Source organism: Cryptotermes secundus, unplaced genomic scaffold, assembly GCF_002891405.2.
Source record: "Cryptotermes secundus unplaced genomic scaffold, Csec_1.0 scaffold257, whole genome shotgun sequence".
Classification (NCBI taxonomy): domain Eukaryota; kingdom Metazoa; phylum Arthropoda; class Insecta; order Blattodea; family Kalotermitidae; genus Cryptotermes; species Cryptotermes secundus.
Genome location: NW_019734352.1, coordinates 39595 through 60359, shown reverse-complemented (window position 1 = coordinate 60359; position 20765 = coordinate 39595). Strand labels below are relative to the sequence as shown.

General features: G+C 41.9%; 1 long non-coding RNA gene across 1 annotated transcript in view; it reads left to right on the top strand.

Annotated features, from left to right (window-relative positions):
* LOC111868829 overlaps nt 1-20765 on the top strand; it is a 62892-nt gene that overhangs the window by 39764 nt on the left and 2363 nt on the right. The window lies entirely within an intron of this gene.

Below are 20765 nucleotides of genomic sequence, written 5' to 3'. Positions count from 1 at the left end.
ACTTGCTTTAACAGGCCGTGGAGGCCCATGGGGTTGTGAGACGTCGAAGTTCCCACATTATCTAGACAATCGACTCACAGATGGCGGTGAGGTTGTCAGTCTTACGTGCCGGCCGCCCTTTACCCCCAGGAATATTCCTGGTACTCATTTCTGTTAGAGGCTGAGTCGACCCCAGGGCCATAATGCGGCTGGAAGGATTAGGTAAATTGAAAAAATCCACTTCATCGGGATTCGATCCCGCGACCTTCCGGCTTGTAGCATAGTGCCTCAACCAAGTACCTTGCCGCCTGCCTCATAAATTTATGCATCTGTGTAAATTACACTGCTACTTAGTAGCACGCCTTTTGTGAAGTGCACAGAGATATTTATGTCTCTCCTCTCCTGTACAACGAAGTGGAATTAAAACTGCAAGAAAACGATTATGGTTGGTGCCACGACACGTCGAATGCAAGTTTAAGATTCTTGTCGTCCAGTTTAGGTACAACTTATTTTATGACTTTCCGGAATATAAAATAGTCGTTTCGGAAGCAAGTTGTGTTGGAATTGTGTTTGAAGTTATTGCTTGTATGAGGGACCTGATTATCGTTGTATATTACTTTGCTATTGCTGCGTTCATGTTTGACGTCATGGCTCAGTCATGCGTGTTTGATGCATGTTCCCGCAACATCCGCTAAAGGTTTAGTTCACGGGACAATAATGATATCGAGAGACAAGGCCCATGTAACACTATCCCTGTACGTCAATATGCATAGCTGTGTTCCTTTCAAAACCCAGACACATAGGGGACTGGTGAAACACCGATGAACTATGTCAGTGTACTCGTATCTTACGTCACAGTTTGTTTTCGGGGGGAGGGGGCTCTCATATACATTCTTAATTAAAATATTGTCACGTGTACGGGGGTACGAGTGACGAATTGACAGGTTCTAGTTCACATGATTGGATTTATTAGCAGCTTGGTTTCACAATCTTTTAATTACACTCAAATACAGCGCTATCGCTGATTTACACACACTTCATAATACACTGTTGCACGCACACACTAGTCTTCTCCTGGTAAAGCAATTAAAACACAGGAACTAGCACTTCAGATCACTACAAACACTGCACACAATAAAGCTCTTCAGATCACAATTTAAATCTTCAGAGGTCTTCTACGAACTTCCCGTTGCTGTCACTCTCACTGTTATTTAAACACACTCAAACACTCTCAGATACTCCCCTCTGTTCTGTCTCTAACTGTCGTTATATAACCTCCGCACTGACCACGCAGAAAACAGCCTATATTGTTCTAACGTGTCGCAGTTCAAGTCACATTGCGACTGACGGTCAGTCAGTCAGTCAGTCTTTGGTGTCCAACCCCATCTGGGGCTCATGACCAGATATTTATTACTGTTTGACAGTTACGGCCTTGTTTCTGTGGTGCGCCATCTCTGACTAGAGGACGAGTCAATCTTTTATATATGCTGCTGGACCTTGCCAGTGCATTCTTTCTCGGGTTCGAGTCCCTTGGGACTCGCGACCATATTTTACTGTCTCAGATTTGAGACTTCCCTTTTCGTCGCCTCCTACCTGTCCAACTAATGTGTTTACCGAGCGATTGCATAACAAAGGTCATTGCTCCGACTGCATAGAAAACTCCGCACGCTCATTCCTTCCTTGCGTGTATTGGGTCTCGAGCTGTTTAACGGTCAGTTGCCTAGCAACGCTACGTCCGTCCACGTTACAATATCTGGTTTACATGTCCTACCGATTCTGTCGTTTATGTCAGAAGGGTAAGATACGAGGTAGATTTCTGACCTTTGTGTGGCGCCCACCGTTGCAACAAATGAGATTCAGAGTGCGAAGGCAAGTCCTAAAACCGTTACATGTAGCGTGGGATAAATACCGCGATGTATTATATCGAAACAGTGATTACATAAAGCGTGGGAAAAATGGCACCACACTTCTCATGTATCCTAGTCATGGTTTTTTATTTTCCTTGGCACTACAGCCCCAGTGGGCCTAGGCCTACCTCCATGAACTTCTCCGTTCACTTCGGCTTTTCTAGATCTTAGACATTCGGTAGGACTCCTTGGGCGGGTGATCAGCTCGTCGCAAGGCCTCTACCTGTACACAAACACAGAAAAACCCACACACACAAACTAAACATCCATGCCCTGAGTGGGATTCGAACCCACGATCCCGGTTTCCGAGCGAGCGAAGACAGTACATGCCTTAGACCGCTCGGCTACCGTGACCGGCGAGTCATGGCGTTACACTCGTTATATCCAGTGAGGAAGAAGGCTGCTAAATTTTTACAACAGCTGGTTATGGCAGCGTGACCATACTGTCCATTGCAGGGGAAGTGTCACTATGTATGACTTTTCGGCGGAACCGAGTCATGGTTCTATAACAGTCACATCCAGTAAACGGAAACTGTCACGACAGTTAAATTAGTCTGCTTTTAGTTCGATTTATATGTTAGATTGATTTCGATATTCTACATTAGATAGCCCTATGAATAAACTTTAAAACCAATATTACTCACAGAATTGCAATTACAGTGGTAAGGTCAAGGTAAAGTTGTCCCTGTGCTTAACTAATTAAGCATAACGCCATGAAGCGTATAGGGAAGGTGGATGTATGGAGCCATATTTTCTTGACCTCTGCATTAGCTGGAGGTGAGTGGTCAACTTCACGTCCCGGCCGCTTAACCCCCACGTAAACATTGTATGGGAGGGTGGGTGGACCACAGAGTCTGTCTGGATTGATTTGGAGGACAGAAAATTCTTGACCCTACCTGGACTTGAACCCCGACCCCTCAGTCTTCCAGCCTGTAGCCAGTCACTATACCGACTACGCTGCCCCGGCTCTTGCAATTATAATGGAACCTCGGTAATCCAAATCCACGTTAATCCCAGCTGACTGAGTGTACCACAAAAATAAAACCTGCATATCAAAAACTATAAATTTCATATCATAGTTTTACTGCCTTGCAGTAAAAATTAGTTCTCGTGAAACACAGTATTATGTGTTAATGGCCCTGTCTGTCTGGGTGGTGACAGATGTAACCTGGTTATATGATTGTGACTATATTTTAAAGAGTATAATACTTTACACACTTTATGTTGTTCACGTAGGAAATGTGCCTAAAAATTTTTGAATAAGTAGTTTTACTAAAAAAAATAAGAATATTAAACCAGTATTCCGAACGATTCATTAATTCGAACATACCAGTGATTTAATTAGTTCGGATTATCAGGTTACACTGTATTTTTACATTTTGTGCACTTTACAAATTACCTGTACATTTCGATGTTGTGTGAATTGTAATTTTTAAAGTGGAAATCAAAGGAGTAACAAGTTCATATAGGGAAAAATATATTTTTAAGCTTTTAAAACGTTTTGTCCATAGAGAAAGCTTTGGAGAGAGAAAGTTTATTCATTGGAAGGCTGTGTTATAGTCAGCGAAACAATGTACCATGAAGAATATACTGCTATAATGACATTAGAAATTTACTGCCTGTGACAACACCAGATAAAAATGATTCTGCTTCGCCTGAAGGCATTAAAACAGGAAAAGAAACTGCCCTCTTTTGCAAGGGTAATAGCTTTTTTAATTAACTGAAACTCGGAATTGACTCTTCTATCACAATTCGATTGGCATTAACAAAACGCTGTATCTCTTATGTTGTATTGATTCATAGTACGTCGTAAATGAAGTTACCATTCATGCTGCATGAGCCACCTTACCTACGCTGAACTATTGCAGCTACTTCCACGTGTTTTGATTGTTGAACAGTCGCCAACAGGTACGTGTGCCAATTGCCGCTTATATAAATCGCTTAATATAAGAGAATATTCTGAAAGTGTTTTCATTAATCAGATCGTTCGATTAGCCGAACGATTGTCAGCTTCTAAAACTGAGTTATTTAGCTTGTTGTTATTCTGATCAGAAGTTTTATACTTCAATTTGATTTTTTAAACGGTGGAGGTCAGTAATTATAAAACAAAATTTTATCAGTTACTTCGCATTTTTGTGAAAGTGGCCTCTCAGTGTGTGTAAAGAACGTAAGTTAATTGCTCACAAAATTGTTCGGATTTAAATATAATGAGATAAGAGGCACTGAGGATGTCACATGACGAAGAACTGCGTGACTTTATAGGTTAGAAACCAAGCGGTTTGGGGTGGCCAAAACACTGTAGTTTATTGCACTGGAGATGTTCATTTCCGCCTCTGCCGATACACTGGCTATTCTGACTTGAGATTTCTAATTCGCTCACAAAAGAGCAAACGTATACAAGCATGCGCGCACACACGCACACAACAAAACACAGTCTTTATAATTTTCGTTTCATGCATCCTGTGAAATGTAATTTATTTACGCCAAGTATTTTAATATAATTAATATTATTGTATCCAATTTTATTAGTACTGCAGTTCAGTGGTGTATATATGTATGTTTAGCCATGTATTTGCCTGATGATGGCTGTTGATAGCCGAAACATATAGCAGAGCCAAACTAGGCACTGACCGTAATATAGTTGTGTTGTGACGGTTTTAATAAGGAAATTGAACAGTCTCTCTACATCTTTAGCAGTTTCGAGGTCCCTTCTCCTTTTGAAACTATGAACACATTTAGAGAGTCCAGTGAGCGCTCCAACTCTACAAGTTGTGTTTGTAGTTGGATAATTTATACCAGAACAGAACACCACACAAAGGCTGGAAAACAGACTGTGACAAAAGATCATGAAATTTAGGCAAGCTTTTGTAATGTAATAAATGTTATGTTTATAATGCAAACACTGACCAAAAACTCGTAGTGTTTGGTTCGAAGTCCCCTGATATTTTGATAACCTAAATTAAAATCGCCCTTGCGACGAGCTGATCACCCGCCCAAGGAGTCCTACCGTATGTCTAAGATCTAGAAAAAAACCGAAGTGAACGGAGAAGTTCATGGAGGTATGCCTAGGCCCACTGGGGCTGTAGTGCCAAGGAAAAAAAAAATAAAATCGCAGATGTTTGCTGCAATTATCAGTTGGAATCAGAGAGACCTCTAGTCACTGCGGTAGAACTTATGTGAAGTATTGTGTCACCAGTTTTGTTTAGTGCATGTGAGACAGTGGTCATATCAGGCTTCTGGATCTGATCAGGTATTAGACCAAGATATTTATAATAATTCAATTAAATTTATGTCTTTATATATGAATATAAATATTTGCTACCTGCAAATATGCGAACAAAAAGCAATAAACAAATAGTTAGTTAGTTATTTAGAGAGGGTGGGTTTCCCCATGCACCGCGACCAGTTTGATCTATTGTGCTTCCCTCTATGATATTCTACCAGTCTCTTTACCCTACCGATAAATGGTGCTTACCATCAGTCCCGCCGAGCAAGCGAGTTCGGCCACTTGCTTAGCGGTTTCTATAATGCTTCCCCCATCTATCGGAGGCCTTAGAGACTATTGTTGGGCGGGAAACGTCCTGGAAATTGGCTCAGTGATCCCCTTTGGGGATATGAGGTTCTTTTACGTGCCGTAAAGTTACGACACGGGACACACAGCTTAAAGTCCCTCCCGGAGGACTTGTTCCCTGAATTTTTCCGCCCTTAAAAGTTCGACGACCTCCACCGGGTATTTGAACCCGCGTACTACGAGCCATGAGGTGGGAACGTTACCTCTAGACTAGGGAGGCCGCTTAATAAACAAATAAGGAAGCAGCTAAATTATATCAGGTTAATTAAGATTAAATATAATGTGTTATTAAAAGTATCTGTGGACCTACAAACTGCATTAGCAGAAGCACGTCTAGCTGAAGGTGAGTGCCCGGAAGAGCAACTGAGCATAGTAATTTTCCGTTATGTTCCGTGTAGGAACGCGAATACCAACTGTTTTAAGAACAGAGGGGTAAAATTTAAAGCCATTATAAATATTTATTAAGAAAAAGGTCCTAATTGACTATGCTTCATACTCAAGGTCTTTAAATTTAAATTTTATGTTAAATAATCAGTTTGGTGCTGAATATTCTGGGAAATTCTACGCACTAAAAGGCAGAAAATTTTCTTGTTATGCACTCCAGTTTATTGGAATCGGTAATAGGAATAGAGTTCCATGCAACAGAAGCATACTCATGCGAAATACGGCTTGAATTAGGTGTTTCGGTGGAAAACGAAAATTAAGTCTCTTCACACCATAAAAAAATTTCCAAGAGTTTATTGATAATTTTATTATCATTATTATGCCAAAATTTATTCTTCGGATTGTTTGCTGATGATCTAAAAACGTTTCATGTCATCAAGTGTGGTGAAGGTTGTAAATTGCTGCATTCCACTATGGATTCGTTACACAATTTGTTCATTGAAAATTATATGAGAATTAAATTTCTTAATAAGAATATAATTTACTTTACTAGTAAAACTAACAGTATCATGTAAGATTTGAGGTTTTCACGGCCGTGACTATGAAGAAAGCAGTCTTCTGGGATGTGGCACCGTGTAGATGTAGTGTTTAACCGACGTTTCGGAGGAACGTATCGCCTCTATCTTCAGGGTAGAAGGAAAAATAAGAAAATCCGCAAACAAAGAGACAATGAGAACCGGTACAAGCAGACCGAAACGTCGATTAACACCACATCTACACGGTGTCACATCCCAGAAGACTGTTTTCTTAACAGTATCATATTTAGTTGCTATGTTGGCGACGGCTTACTCGTAAGACCCGACTCTATAAAAAGATCTTTAAATTCTATTACATAGTAAACTGCATTTTTATCGTCTTGTAGGCAGGTTAGGTTCTCATTACATCTAAACTTTTTTATATACCGCCTTAATTATGCCAGAGCTTGAGTGTGTGTGTGTGTGTGTGTGTGTCTCATATGGAATAACCTTACTTCATCAGATTCCAATAAAGCAGAAAATATTCAGAGAACATTTGTAAGTTTATGCTGCAGTCTATTTATTCAGTCCCATTTTCCTAGTAATTACAATCCAGTTTTGAATAAATTAAACTTCAAAACACGCTATTCCAGACAACAGCTCGATGCTTTATTTCATGTTAACATTCGGAAGAATAAAATTACAGCGGATATTTCGTGTTGTGTTGTAGCTGCTTGAGTTGACAGCTACAATTGCGCCCGCATTATGGAAACGCATGTAGTCTTTGCTTTCCGAAATCTTCAACATAACAATAGGTGGTCTCCGGGTTACAATGTACTGGAACCGTCGGGGTGGGTAGGGGTAGCTTCTTGGGGATTATTGGGCGCAACAGGAAAGGCTTTCTATAGCCGCTTCACCGCGGATCTCTTCTGAGAGGATACTGCATAGCGGCTGAGGTAGGGCACGCTGGGACCTTGGGTTCGAATTCCACTTGAGGCATGGATGTCTATGTACGTTTATTCTATGTTTGTGCTGTCCTGTGTGTAGGTAGCGGCCTTGCGACAGGCTGATCCCCGTCCAAAGGGAACCTACGCACTGCGTAAAAGATCAAGAAACTGAAAAAGCGGCCAAGGTCCAACAAGGGGCCGTAGAGGCGTAGATAAATTATGCTAATGTAGGTTCGAACACCGCGACAAGAACAATCTAGAAATTACAGGGCAACTCAAAATTATTGCTCTTGCTAATGACAAAAGAAAAGTTGCCCATGTAGGTGAGGACTGTATAGTGATTTTCCTAACATTGTTATCTACATTATATAGCTGACATTTCAGCTTCAGGCGCTCGGACCGCTGTTCCCTCGAGGGAAGTTCCTTCGATACGCATTAAACAGATGATTTTTGCTACATGTAACAATATTAAGCCTATTATTATGGCTATTCCGGCGTAAATTTCTGTAACTGCCGGCAAGGAAGTCTGGCCTTCCACCGACAGTGCAGCCATTTCAGAGGAACGTAGTGCATCCATCTTCAGGATGGAAATGTAACCGAAGGAAGCAACCAGAAAGAAGCCAGTAGCGAGCAGAACCGGTTGCTTACTTCGTCACTGGAAATGGAGGCAGTACGCCTATTTTGGGGGGGAGGGGTTGAGACTGAGTCCACTCGGTATTTCTGCCCCTGTTTGGTCTAGTTTATCAACCCCGGATGATAGTTGATGATGAGTGTTAAGCAGTCGGTGGAATGAGAATTGGCAAGGGAAACCGAAGTATTCGAAGAAATCCTGCCTCGACGCCACTCTGTCTACCACCAGTCCCACATGTCCTGACCCGGTCTCGAAGCCGGGCCGCCGCAGTGGGAAGCCGGCGACTGTGGCACGGCCTCAGGTAGTACGTTACTCTGTGACTTCAGTGTGCTGGGGTATTGACGTCACTTCCCAGAATACCGCTCTTCGTAATGACGGCGGTGAGGAGCTCAAATCCAATTCTTTCCTCGTCCTCTACGAAGAGCATCAGCAAGGCTGGTTACTTACAGTAATCCGTAACACAAACTTCAAACTAACTTCGTTCAACTCCCTTCCAATTTCCCAACTACGTTAATGTAAATGAAGATTTTCTTTCCGCCCCTTTAAATTTAGCGATGTATGGACAAGACTTCAATGTCATGGGTAGTGTTTGCTTTGTGAATTAAAATGCTGTTTGTGTACGGACTGCGGAATGCATTAGGCGGAAACTGTGGATGGAAGAAAGACGAGAAAACGTGCTTCTGAGGAAATAATGAAAATGGAAAACAGAAAACCGTTAAAATGACATAGCCTACACACTGTTCCAAAATTACATTAATAATAATATTTATTAAAACACAATAAATCACAGAAATTTGATTGATAAAAAATTAATTTAAGAGACAATTAATGGACTTAAAGAATAATTTCCTTTTGTATAAAGTATTGTTTTCCAATTATCAGACACGTGAAAGTACACATGCACTCAGCCGTTTCTATGATGCAAATGAAATGGCTTAAATTTAATGGTCCATCTCTCTACATTCATTTCGCGTTTTAGATCAGGATATAAAAAAACGTATAACGCCGTTTCTTAATTGATAGCTACTAGCGACTTCTAAAAGATACAAATATTTACCATATAAAAGTAAGAAGTAAGTAAAGATATCCTTGTAACAGGCCGTGGAGGTCCATAGGATTGTGAGATGTTGAGGTTCCCACATTTTCTAGACAATCGGCTCAAAGATGGGAGCAAGGTTGTCAGCCTTACGCTGATTATGATGATGGAGAATTTGGCGGAATGAAGATTGGCAGGGGAAACCGAAGTACTCGGAGAAAACCCGCCCCAGCGCCACTTTGTCCACCACAAATCCCACTTGACCAGACCCGGGATCGAACCAGGGCCGCCGCGGTGGGAAGCCAGCGACTAACCGCTTGAGCTATGGCGCGGCTCTTCTGACCTTTCTCTCAGCTCTCCGTGTTTTCCGTTGTACCTCCGCTTGATCAACCTGTTGTTGTGACATTTGCTGTCGCAAAAGTGAACAGTTGCTTCAGTCTGTTGCGTTCTGATGGATCGCTGAATGTTTACAGCACACATGACCAGAAACCAGATGCTGCTGACCTTCACATCAATCATTCTAATCTATTCAAATCTTCTCTTGCTGAAACAAAGTATTGTACACACTCGTCAGGTGTGTATTTAAATTTGTTTCATGTGACAGTCAGGAATACGAAACTGTACATTTCTATAATCCACTATCTTCGTCATGACAGAGGTTATGGTGGTGGTTTTGTTGTCGTTGGTGGATAATCGTAAGTTTGAGAAAGGCTGTCTGTCTTTCAAAAGTGTTAGAGAGTTATGGCATGTGAAAGAACTAAATTAAGGATTTATGTTTGGAAATTTAGTTTATAACAACAGCTAGTAAGAATAGGCTATGCAGAATTCAGTAGTCTGGCCACTAAAAGCTTGTGAGTTTTATTTTAGAAACAACTCATGTCACAAATACACGTATGTACGTGTATATATATATATGTACGTGTACATATATAGGTGTGTAGGATTATGTAGGCGTATGTATGCATACTTGCATGAACAGCGAATTGGAACTAATCATTTTTAAGACATTGGCATGTTGAAATAACACCTTCCTCCAATTTGTACAACACACCGACATCTATGTCTCGAGTGGGATTCGAATTCACGATCCCAGAGTTCGAGCGGGCGAAGACAGTTCGTGCTTTTGACCGCGCGGCCACCGCGATCGGTCCATTTTCCCTATACCTTACACAAGTTCGTTGAATTGGTGCTTAGGGACAGGGGAAAGTTTTTGCATGAAACGCATTGAATAAACGCGAATTTTGAGGAGGTCGCATTTGTTGACGCACATGCGTGATCTGCGACATTGTTTAACAGATGTGTTATGAGTCTGAATCCAATGTTATCTCGCAAATCTCGTTCTCGCTCATCGAGTGATGATGACACTAACATACAGATATGCTAACAAGCAGAACCGGTTCTTTTACAAGGCTTGAGTTCTTATACGGCGGTGGCTGTGGCCGTACTTCCTCAGGCTTCAGGAATTCTCCTAGCAGACTTCAGGGTTCCAGAAGAAGAAAAACGAGATGAGACACGCTTATAGTGCAAAATAGAGACCTTTTCATTAGTATATTTTGATGTTCTTTGTTCTAATCATCCCCATTACACGTAAAATTCTTCTTATTCTTCTTCCACCTGTCCTATTAGGCCCTCTGGCATGTTCCCATGGTGGAATTCCTTGGACCCAGGATACGCCCTATCGCAAGACCGTTACATACACAGGGCAAGACAAGCACAGAAGAAACGCGGACGACATTCGTGCCTACACTTGGATTCGAACCCACGATCCTAATGCCTGATAGGCGAAGAATGTTTGGTATCTTAGCCAGCGTGGCCACTGCGAATGGTATGCAGAATTATGGAATTCATTTTCCCTAAGTTTTATTTACTTCCCCGGGGCGTGAAACTGACCACTCACCTCCAGCTAGTGCCGAGGTAAAGAAAACGCGGGTCTATACATCCACTCCCCCATACGCCTTCATGGTGTAGAGCTTAATTAGTTAAGCACAGGGAGAACTTTACCTTTCAAATCTATATACTTCCAAACATCATGGACATGTAATTTTTTTAATTATTTTTATCATCAATCAGGACTTTTCATAATGTTGTATTTTAGTGTCCTGTTGCACTGATCTTCGTCCATGATATGTAAGCAGTGTCCGTCTTTTAGTGCACCCAATTTTACTTATTACTTCACGACATGTTTCGGCACTACAGTGCCATCATCAGGATTACAACACCCACAACCAAACAGGGAACACGCAACACGACACACGATACACAGAGAATAAGAGGAACAACTCCCATAGTGGTGTAATTATGCGTGGTGTTAGAATTGGGACAGATAAGATAAATAATCTTAACAAGTTTTTAGTATATATATTTATTATAATTGACGAACATTTTTAAATACTTTTTAAATTTTACAGTGACGTAATGGCAAGCAATGAAATAGATTGACGTAAATGGAGCACCTGATGATGGCACTGTAGTGCCGAAACATGTTGTGAAATAACAAGTAAAATTGAGTGCGCTAAAAGACAGACACTGCTTACATATAAAGAATCAGGACTTTTGTCCTTTTTTATATTTTCTGCTTTGATTTTCCTTGCAACGCTATTTAGATGATCATTTCCAAATACACTTTTCATAGGCAACTTGTTGGGGCAATTTTTTTTATTAGCGATACAGCCCTCATTTGGGTCTAGGCCTACCTCCATGAAACTCGCCGCTTCGCTTCGGTTTTACTAGATCTTAGACATACGGTAGGACTCCTTGGGCGGGTGATCAGCTCGTAGCAAGGCCTCTACCTGTACACAAACACAGAAAAACGCACACAAATATCCATGCCCTGAATGGGATTCGAACTCACGATCCCGGCTTCAGAGCGAGCGAAGACAGTGCACGCTCGGCTACCGTGACCGGCGATTGGGCAAATTACTTATCAATAATTCTTAATGATGTGTGCAAGTAAAAAATAAACATTTGTCTTCTGTACCTCATTTGACAGTTTGTATTTGAATGTTGAAATGAATTTAACAGCCCCGCCCTTCCATTAATATTTACAAGATTCAATAGTCGATTCAGTGGGCGCGTCACCGCAGCGTGATGTGAAAAAATTATCTGCTTGTTCAACTTGGCTTGACCTCTGTAATGACATCTGCAAATTATACCCCTCTCCGGAACATCGCCGGCATATCTGTGTTGTTTCAGGGGGCTTCCACTGGTTGCTGTATTAACAATCTATATATCACTTTCCATTCAATTTGGTTATGGAATTCGGGGGATTCCAATTTGTTAATTTTGTACTGTATACAGAAAAAAGTAATCATTTTATGTTTTATATACACTGAAAGGCCGCGCCATAGCTCAAGCGGTTAGTCGCTGGCTTCCCACCTCGGCGGACAGGATTCGATCTCGGGGTCTGGTCAAGTGGGATTTGTGGTGGACAAAGTGGCGCTGGGGAAGGTTTTCTCCAAGTACTTCGGTTTCCCTTGCCAATCTTCATTCCACCAATTGCTTCACAATCACCCTCACCTATCAACTGGGGCTGGTACAATAAGCCAGAAGTGGCCGCAGTACAAGGGACTTAGTCCCACCCCACTAGCAATAAAAAAATATATATATATACTGAAAAGTACATAGGGATATGAGTTTTTAAATGGAGGAATTTTCGAAATTCTCTTCTATGATTGCTGTACCTCAGTGTGTAGAGCTAAAGAGCAACGGCTGGAGTTACACAATTTCATTCCACCGCGTAATGGGTCCAAAACGAGTGCTGAAGATGAGACCGTATACTTCCATATTTCGGACGACCGCGAAACTAGCAAATGTACCAGGCCCGTTTCTAGGCAATGGATTGGTAAACACGTTCCTATAGCAACGAATGGACGCGCAACAATAGAGGTACCCTTAGAAATGTGGTGTTTGGTCCTTGACAAGGACAACCGGGGCGACCGAGTCAGTTCAGTCAGTTCTATACCTGAATCTGTGAAGAGAGGACTTCAGCAGGTGAAGCCGAAGAATCTCCACTGTTAGAAATCATTGCCAAGGAAAAGCTGGAAAAAGGCTTCACAGTTCTGTGGTGATTAACGGTGGCACTAACTATTTGTGCCTACGAGTCGTGTGTGTAATTGTTCCATAAATCCATTCACCCATCCAAACCCCGTATATAGTCACACTCTAAAACGTGACAATACATTACAATAATGTAACACACAAACCACATCGTGGCGAAAGCGTGTAAGTCAGTTTAATACCCGTCTTCATTAGCTTTGTATTACAACGGATTTATAATCCATTACAAGAGAGCAGGTAAGCTTGTAGCTCCTGCTCGTGCCACCAACGTCAACAATACAACATGAACATATCTGCCGGAATAATGACAAAGGATCATGAGAAATAATGTGTATAATAAATACATTGTTGAAACTGGACAATGTCCGGTATAAATAAACTGTAACCAAGATATCTGTTTATCTGAAGATGTTTTGCCAATGCAATTATTCAGTTATTCTGTTACCCGTATACTTCCAGACTAACATATAATTTGTATTCTTGACAACCAAGGATATTTAGATCTCACTATTGGGAAATGGTGGGACATTCTTCTTTTACTCAGACTGAAATGCAGATCATATTAAGCGAGATTCCTATTGTGTACTATGGAAGAGATTAGTAGTTTATTTTCTGAGGTTAATAAAACAGTGGCAATTCTTAAAATGAGAGTCATGTTTGAAGTGCTTACCCATATGGATTTAATGGTGAACAAGCAAACATTTCTACTGCATCCGTAGAGACGACAGTAGACAAGGGCTAAAGCATGAGGTCTAGATCTATGTGTGCAGTTTCCTTTTATACACGTACGTATTCTGATGCCACCTAAAATGGCCGTATATGAGAGTTATACTTGGGTATTTATGATAATTTTCTTAAAAGTTCTATGCACTGGATTATATTTGATATATTTAATTTAATGTAAATACTTTCATGCGCTATAACGACCTCTATTAAATAATAATAATATCATTATTTAGGGGTGTGTGTGAGACTGTAGACGGAGTATGTATTGGTGAATTGGAGATATTATCCACTTGTACACACCGCTCAGAAGTATAAGTAATCACAGCGCTATCGCTGATCTCCACACTTTACAAATTACTACACGCTAAGTTTTCCCAGCCTGCTGTGTGTCCAACAGCCGTTACATAGCATCGGCTTCTAACAACGGAGATTCTTCATATCGTTACTGGCTGGCGAGTGTTCCGCAACTGAATTCTTATCGACTCAACTATAGCGCTATTTTTTGTCGGGCTTCCTTGAAGAGCTCTACTCAGCTGCAATCCCTGAAGTAACTCCTCAGCCCAGGGTCAGAGTCAGAGGCAGAGTTAGGGTTACTCTAAAACTCGTGATGTACCGCCAATCAGTTCGTCTTGGCGTCAAGCCCCTTGACACCCACCACCAGTATTCTTTCAATTGAACACTTGCGGTTATAATTTCTTTTTAATTGCTAGTGGGGTGGGACTGGGGGTACGAGGTTGCATAGTGGTTGAGTGGCTGTGCTACAAGCCGGAAGGTTGCGGGTTCAAGTCCCGACGAGGTCATTGAATTGTTTCAATTGATCTAATCCTTCCAGCCGCACTAGACCCTGGGATTTTCTCAGCCTCTAACAGAAATGAGTACCGGGAATTAATTAAATAATTTTCCTGGGGAGTAAAGCACGGCCTGCGCGTAAGATTGACAACCTTACCGCCATCTTTGAGCCGATTGTCTAGATAATGTGGGACCCTCAACGTCTCACAACCCTTTGGTTCTTCACCGCCTGGTACAGGGATAGCTTTACTTTTTACTTTTAGTGGGGTGGGACTAAGTCCCTTGTACTGCTGCCACGTCTGGCCTATTGTACCAGCCCCAGATGATAGGTGAGGGTGATTGTGGAGCAATTGTTGGAATGAAGATTGGCAGGGGAAACCGAAGTATTCGGAGAAAACCTGCCCCAGCGCCACATTGTCCACCACAAATCCCACATGACCAGACCCGGAATTGAACCCGGGCCGCCGCGGTGGGAAGCCAGCGACACCGCTATTTATAAAATAGTCACCATACGCAAGAACACAAATGAACTCCACCGAGTAAGATCTTTGAAAAGCTAATATTCGCTCAACTAGACGAAAGATTCGCAATATTTTATGGAACCCGAAATTTTGTTACCTTGTTCACAAGAGCCAGTCAAGTCTGAGGTGAAGAGTTATTGACCCATCCCCCAGCGTACAAGCTGGAGACCCTTGACAATTCCTCGCAACTGCTTATGAAGGCTATCCATGGAAACACACCCTACATCTGGAGGCTCTCTCCATCTGCTACCCGTAGATGCGGCAAGCCTCGATGACAACGGATCCACTTAAAATGCATGTTATATTGAGCATATTGTGATGTGTAATCCCATTGCTAGGCAACGGTCCAGTAAACATTCCCGCAACATACGCACATGCGACAATAGGACATCCATTGGTAGGCAAGGGTGCGGCAAGCACGCCTCGTCAACAGTACAGGCTGTCTTCCATGGGATCCGCGCAGAGTGGTTATAAAAGGATACAGTCAGAAGACGCGACCGTTGCCAGGATACGACTGGTGAAGCCTGAGAATCCCAGTGCCTGTGTAAAGGTGAACTGGAAAGTTTGTACAATGATGTTAACACTGTATTTCCTAAGTCCTGAACTGAGTGAATGTATAAGGCACAATAAATCCAATCATCCAATCCAAAAATCGCGTTTTTGTAAGTATTCAAAGTCATCAATATGAAAGTTAGTGACCTCTTTTAAGTTTCTATTAGCGAAATCAGTTGAACATTTCTCCTCTTTCTATGGAATTACTGCACTACTTCTAGATGTCTTGGGGGCCACACCGCTGTGTGCAAAGGGTTTAATTCCTAGGTAATAAATCAGCCGGTCCGTAAAACTGAATAGTCGTTGCATCTGTTGCCGAGGTGTGACTTTACATGCATTCCACATACAATTCCATAGTGCTGTGCTTAGACACAGGGACACCGCTGCTTCCTAATTTTCTCGAGAATGACAATTTTGGTGTCAGTGACATATTTGAATTTATTAAGCTATGAGAATGTCAACTGCGATCACACCACGTTCCTTTAGAATGTCACTAAGTGTTAGGAACTCGTGTCAGAATTGATTACGGAAAACGCCATTTTGTTTATTGCAGTATATGTGGGCCTGAAATGCACATTATATGAGTCGGACTATTTGAGAGGCATTCGAAAGGTTTTTGAAGTAAAGTTTTTTTTTTTTTCATTGTGAGGATGTCTGGCCAGTGGTTATTTCAAAATAGCCCCAAGCTTCTCCCCTATAAATAAATGCACACACTCCTGGCTGAGACGTTCCAGAATATCTCATATTTCTTAATAGCAAGAAACTGTTTACACTCCCCTCTCATCTGGTACAGCGTACCTGGAGGGGTACTCTCATCTAGAGCCTCCGGGAGATCCACTGAAGCCTTATACTGGGCTTCTTATTGCGTAAGGAAGTTGTGTTGCCATCCGAGTTTGGGTTACACTTTGGTATCTCCCCCCCCCCTTGGCACTACAGCCCCAGTGGGCCTAGGCCTACCTCCATGAACTTCTCCGTTCACTTAGGTTTTTCTAGATCTTACACATTCGGTAGGACTCCTTGGGCGGGTGATCAGCTCGTCGCAAGGCCTCTACCTGTACACAAACACAGAAAAACGCACACACACAAACTAAACATCCCCCTGAGTGGGTTTCGAACCCACGATCCCGGCTTCCGAGCGAGAGAAGACAGTGCATGCATTAGACCGCTCGGATACCGTGACCGGCCTTTGGTACCTTTAGTTACCTTAATTTTAATTAATTGGAATCAATTAAATTATTGCCTCAAACATCAGTTTAGTTCTGTTGAGTCAGTCGGATTATTTAACGTAGGTGAGATGTACATCAAGTTCTGTATTTAACTCTAAGACAGAGGGATCCACCAGAACGTTGGAAGGAGGGGACCAGGGGGCATGGTCGGTCTTTCTTTCGAAATTATAAACCTTGAGAGTAACAGATTCGTAACTTATACGGAGGCGTTTCAAAGACCGACACTACTTGCATGTAGATTTGAATACCTGAACTAGTAACTTGCAATAAAGTTCTCCAACCTGAATATCGGATGCTTTTGTTTGTAATTGGTGAAGACAAGATCTCTGTGCCCTGCTCCTGAATGTTAACCCGGCCGATTGCAACCTGGAGGGGAACGTCTTCAGTTCAAGTTGTCAAACTGAGGAGGGGCGCCTTTCTGCAGACAAGCTGACTTGGTCCCTCTGTCGAGTTCAGATGTGTTTGAGTGCCATCCGGCCACAAAATCTAAATCATCAATTTTGAAACCATTTCGGCCTACAGAAGAATGAAACCACTGATTAGTTTAATACAAGTCGTTATTTGGCCATTCCAGTAATAAACAAGAATTTGTGAAACGCTGAAAATGTTTGAATTACACACGGAGACTACTATCATCGATCTATTACAGTCTCCACTAGCCGTTTCTTGTCAAAGACTTTAACCGAGGGAGATTCTTCAGCTTCCCACATTCAGGTCCTCTTGTTTCGAACGTCCTTGAGAGAATTTCTCGACCCAGTTTCGAATCGCTTTGCGGGACAAACACTTCCCAACGTAAACAAAATATTTCTTTATGAATATCCTTTGCATTGCCTCCTTTAGCGCACAAAAAACGCACAAAAGAACGCTGCTCTTCGGCAGCACAACCTCAAGCACAGTCACGACTTTGACTTCTGAAACCAACTTCTGAACATGCGCATACGCGCCTGCTACCTAGACTGTCATGAAGCTGTGCTGTGCTGCTACCCAGTGATACACATAGAGAACCTGTTAACGTTCATTACAGCCATTTGGCTTCGACTTATGACCTTTTTACTGATTCTCGTATTTGTCTAAGATATATTTTGATGTTAGTTTCCCACCCGCGTCTACGTTTTCCTAGTGGTCTTTTTCCTTCTGTCTTTCCCCACCAAACTCCTATACGTATTCCTCTTCTCTCCCATTCGTGCTACATGGGTTATTTCATTCTCCTTGACTTGATCAGTCTAATTATATTTGGCGAAAAGTACAAGTTATGAAGCTCACTATGCTATTTTAACCAGCCTTCTACTATTTCATCGTTTTTCGGTCCAAATATCCTCCTCAGCTCCCTGATCTCAAATACCTCCAGTCTAAGTTCTTCGCTTAATGTCAGAAACCAAGTTTTACACCAATACAAAACTGCAAGCAAAATTATAGTTTTTATATTCTAACGTTTACGTTATTAGAGAGTAGACGAGAAGACAGAAGTTTCTGAGCTGAATATTCACAAACATTTTATCTGTGTTTACTTGTACGCTCACGTCTTTCAAAAGAAGAAAATGAATCTGATTTGGACGTAGTCCACATTCAGTCAAGATCTTCTCTTGTTTCACTTTCATTGCCAGCTTTCACTGATAGATTTATTTTCGTACAGATTGGCAAGTTGCGATCGAGCTTAAAAGGCTTACGCAAGAATCTTAACTTACGTACTGTATTCTTCAAAAGAAAGTAACAGTAATAATAATAATATTAAAACATAGAAGAAGAAGAAGAAGAAGAAGAAGAGATTACCGTTCTAGAAATCTATAGACTGTTAGAGCAGACTTCATGAGTTGTGCCTGAAACTTTTGTTTGTGTAACTATACTGTGAATACAAGTGTTCATTGCCTACAACCTTTCATTTAAAAGTTTGTATTGAAGTGACACAACAAATCTCTCTATCACTTATCAAGGCTGACGTTTTCAGAATCTCGGAGACCGTGCTGAAAGGAATACACGTAAAAGCACTTGGAAACACAGCAAACTTGCCTCTAAAGGCTTGCCACGGATGATTTACAAGAAGTGCGTTTGATTCGCTACGGTGCGGTGACAGCACGTGAGACAGGAGGGGGTAAACGCGGGGCACGAACTCTGCGAAGAATTTCACAGCAGCTCATATCTCTGAACCTGCTCCCAGAAGCAGATTCCTTGCTGGGAAGCCAGAGGTTGCTCCGCGCTTGTTTTAACACAGAGACACTCACTACTCAGTTCACAAGAAGTCAGCACTGGTCCGTATCCTGAACGAGATGAAACCAGACCACATCTTATTAACCTCTGAATATTATCACTTGTAGGGGGTTGCTCCGTGATTTATAAGAGGAGTTCTGGGTTGGATGATTGGATTTATTGACACCTTATACTCGTACAAGGGGCACGCGGCAGCGTAGTTAGTTGAGACACTATGCTACATGCCGGAGGTCGCAGGTTCGATTCCCCATGAGGTGGATTTATTCAAGTTACTTAAACCTTCCTTCAGCGCTGTGGTCCTGGGGTCGCCTCAGCCTCTAAGAGAAATAAGTACCAGGAATCTTCCTGGGGTGTAAAGGGCGGCCGACGCGTAAGGCTGACAATATTACCGCCATCTGTGAGCCGATTTTCTAGAGAAAATGTGGGAGCCTCGATATCTCATAATCTTATAGGCGTCACGGCCTGTTACAAGGATAGCTCTATCTTTATCTTTTCTACTTGTACTTTCGACAAGAAGAACCGGTTGGCTGGGGACAGGCTACTGACGTCAATGACATGAACTGGGGACAGGCTACTGACGTCAATGACATGCACTGGGGACAGGCTACAGACGTCAATGACATAACGAAGATCTGGGGTGGCTTGTTGGAATTCAATTAAGGGAAGAGATTCACCTGCTCTGAAGATGGAGGCGATACGTTCCTCCGAAACGTCGGCCAAAACGAAGAATACACGGCGCCAAAACCCAGAAGACGACTTTCTTCATAGTCATCGCCATGAAAACTTCTAAACTTACACAGTGAAATTGGTTTTACAGAAGGAGAATGCGAGGGTGTGGACTGAATTCATGCAGTTTAGCAAGGGTCCATTGGCTGACTTTAGGGAAGATTCAATGAACCTATGACCGCCATCTTTGAGCCGATTGTCTAGATAATGTGTGACCCTCAACGTCTCACAACCCTATGAGCCTTCACGGCCTGCTACAGGGATAACTTGACTTTTTTTTTTACTTTATGAAATCCAAAAAATGTAGGGAATTTCTGAGCTAGTTTGGTGACTGCCAGGTTATAAACATTCAGTTAGTGGGAATTCACAGATATTTACCTTTGTGTATTTAGTCCGGTGAACATTTTCGGATCCATTTATCATTGCGTTCCCTAAGCTAAATAATCTGTTGCATCTATACATGAATCTAGTTTCCCACTTTCACGGCATTCTTGCAAGATCCACTGAAATATTGTAATCCCTCATCCACATGGATCTCTCAAGTGATGCCTTGTCAACAAACTATGGTCCAAACCAATTTTAAACATTCTTCATGCGTGAAATTGCAATCTCTTTGGGCTCTGCCCATCGTCCAGTGTTCTAAAGAATACAAAAGAACACAGCGTTCCGGAAACTAGGTCTGGTTCCGTCCTCAGGTAAAGAGGCGGAAGATACCCACTCACATGGTTCCATTAGAAAGAGTTAACCTTAATCACAGCGACAAAGGTAAAAAAACTCAGCAATCCCATGTATTTCATGACATCGTCCGAATCCATTTGAATCTATTTTTCCATATGTGCTGCACACCCTGCCTATCTTTATGTATTCATCCAAACAATGCAATAATTAATCGAATTTATAGTATTTTAAAATCTACTCCTTTTGCTTTGTTCACATAATTGTTCAAATTGAAAACCTACAGTTCACTTACGGAATATGTACCCGAATGCTTTAA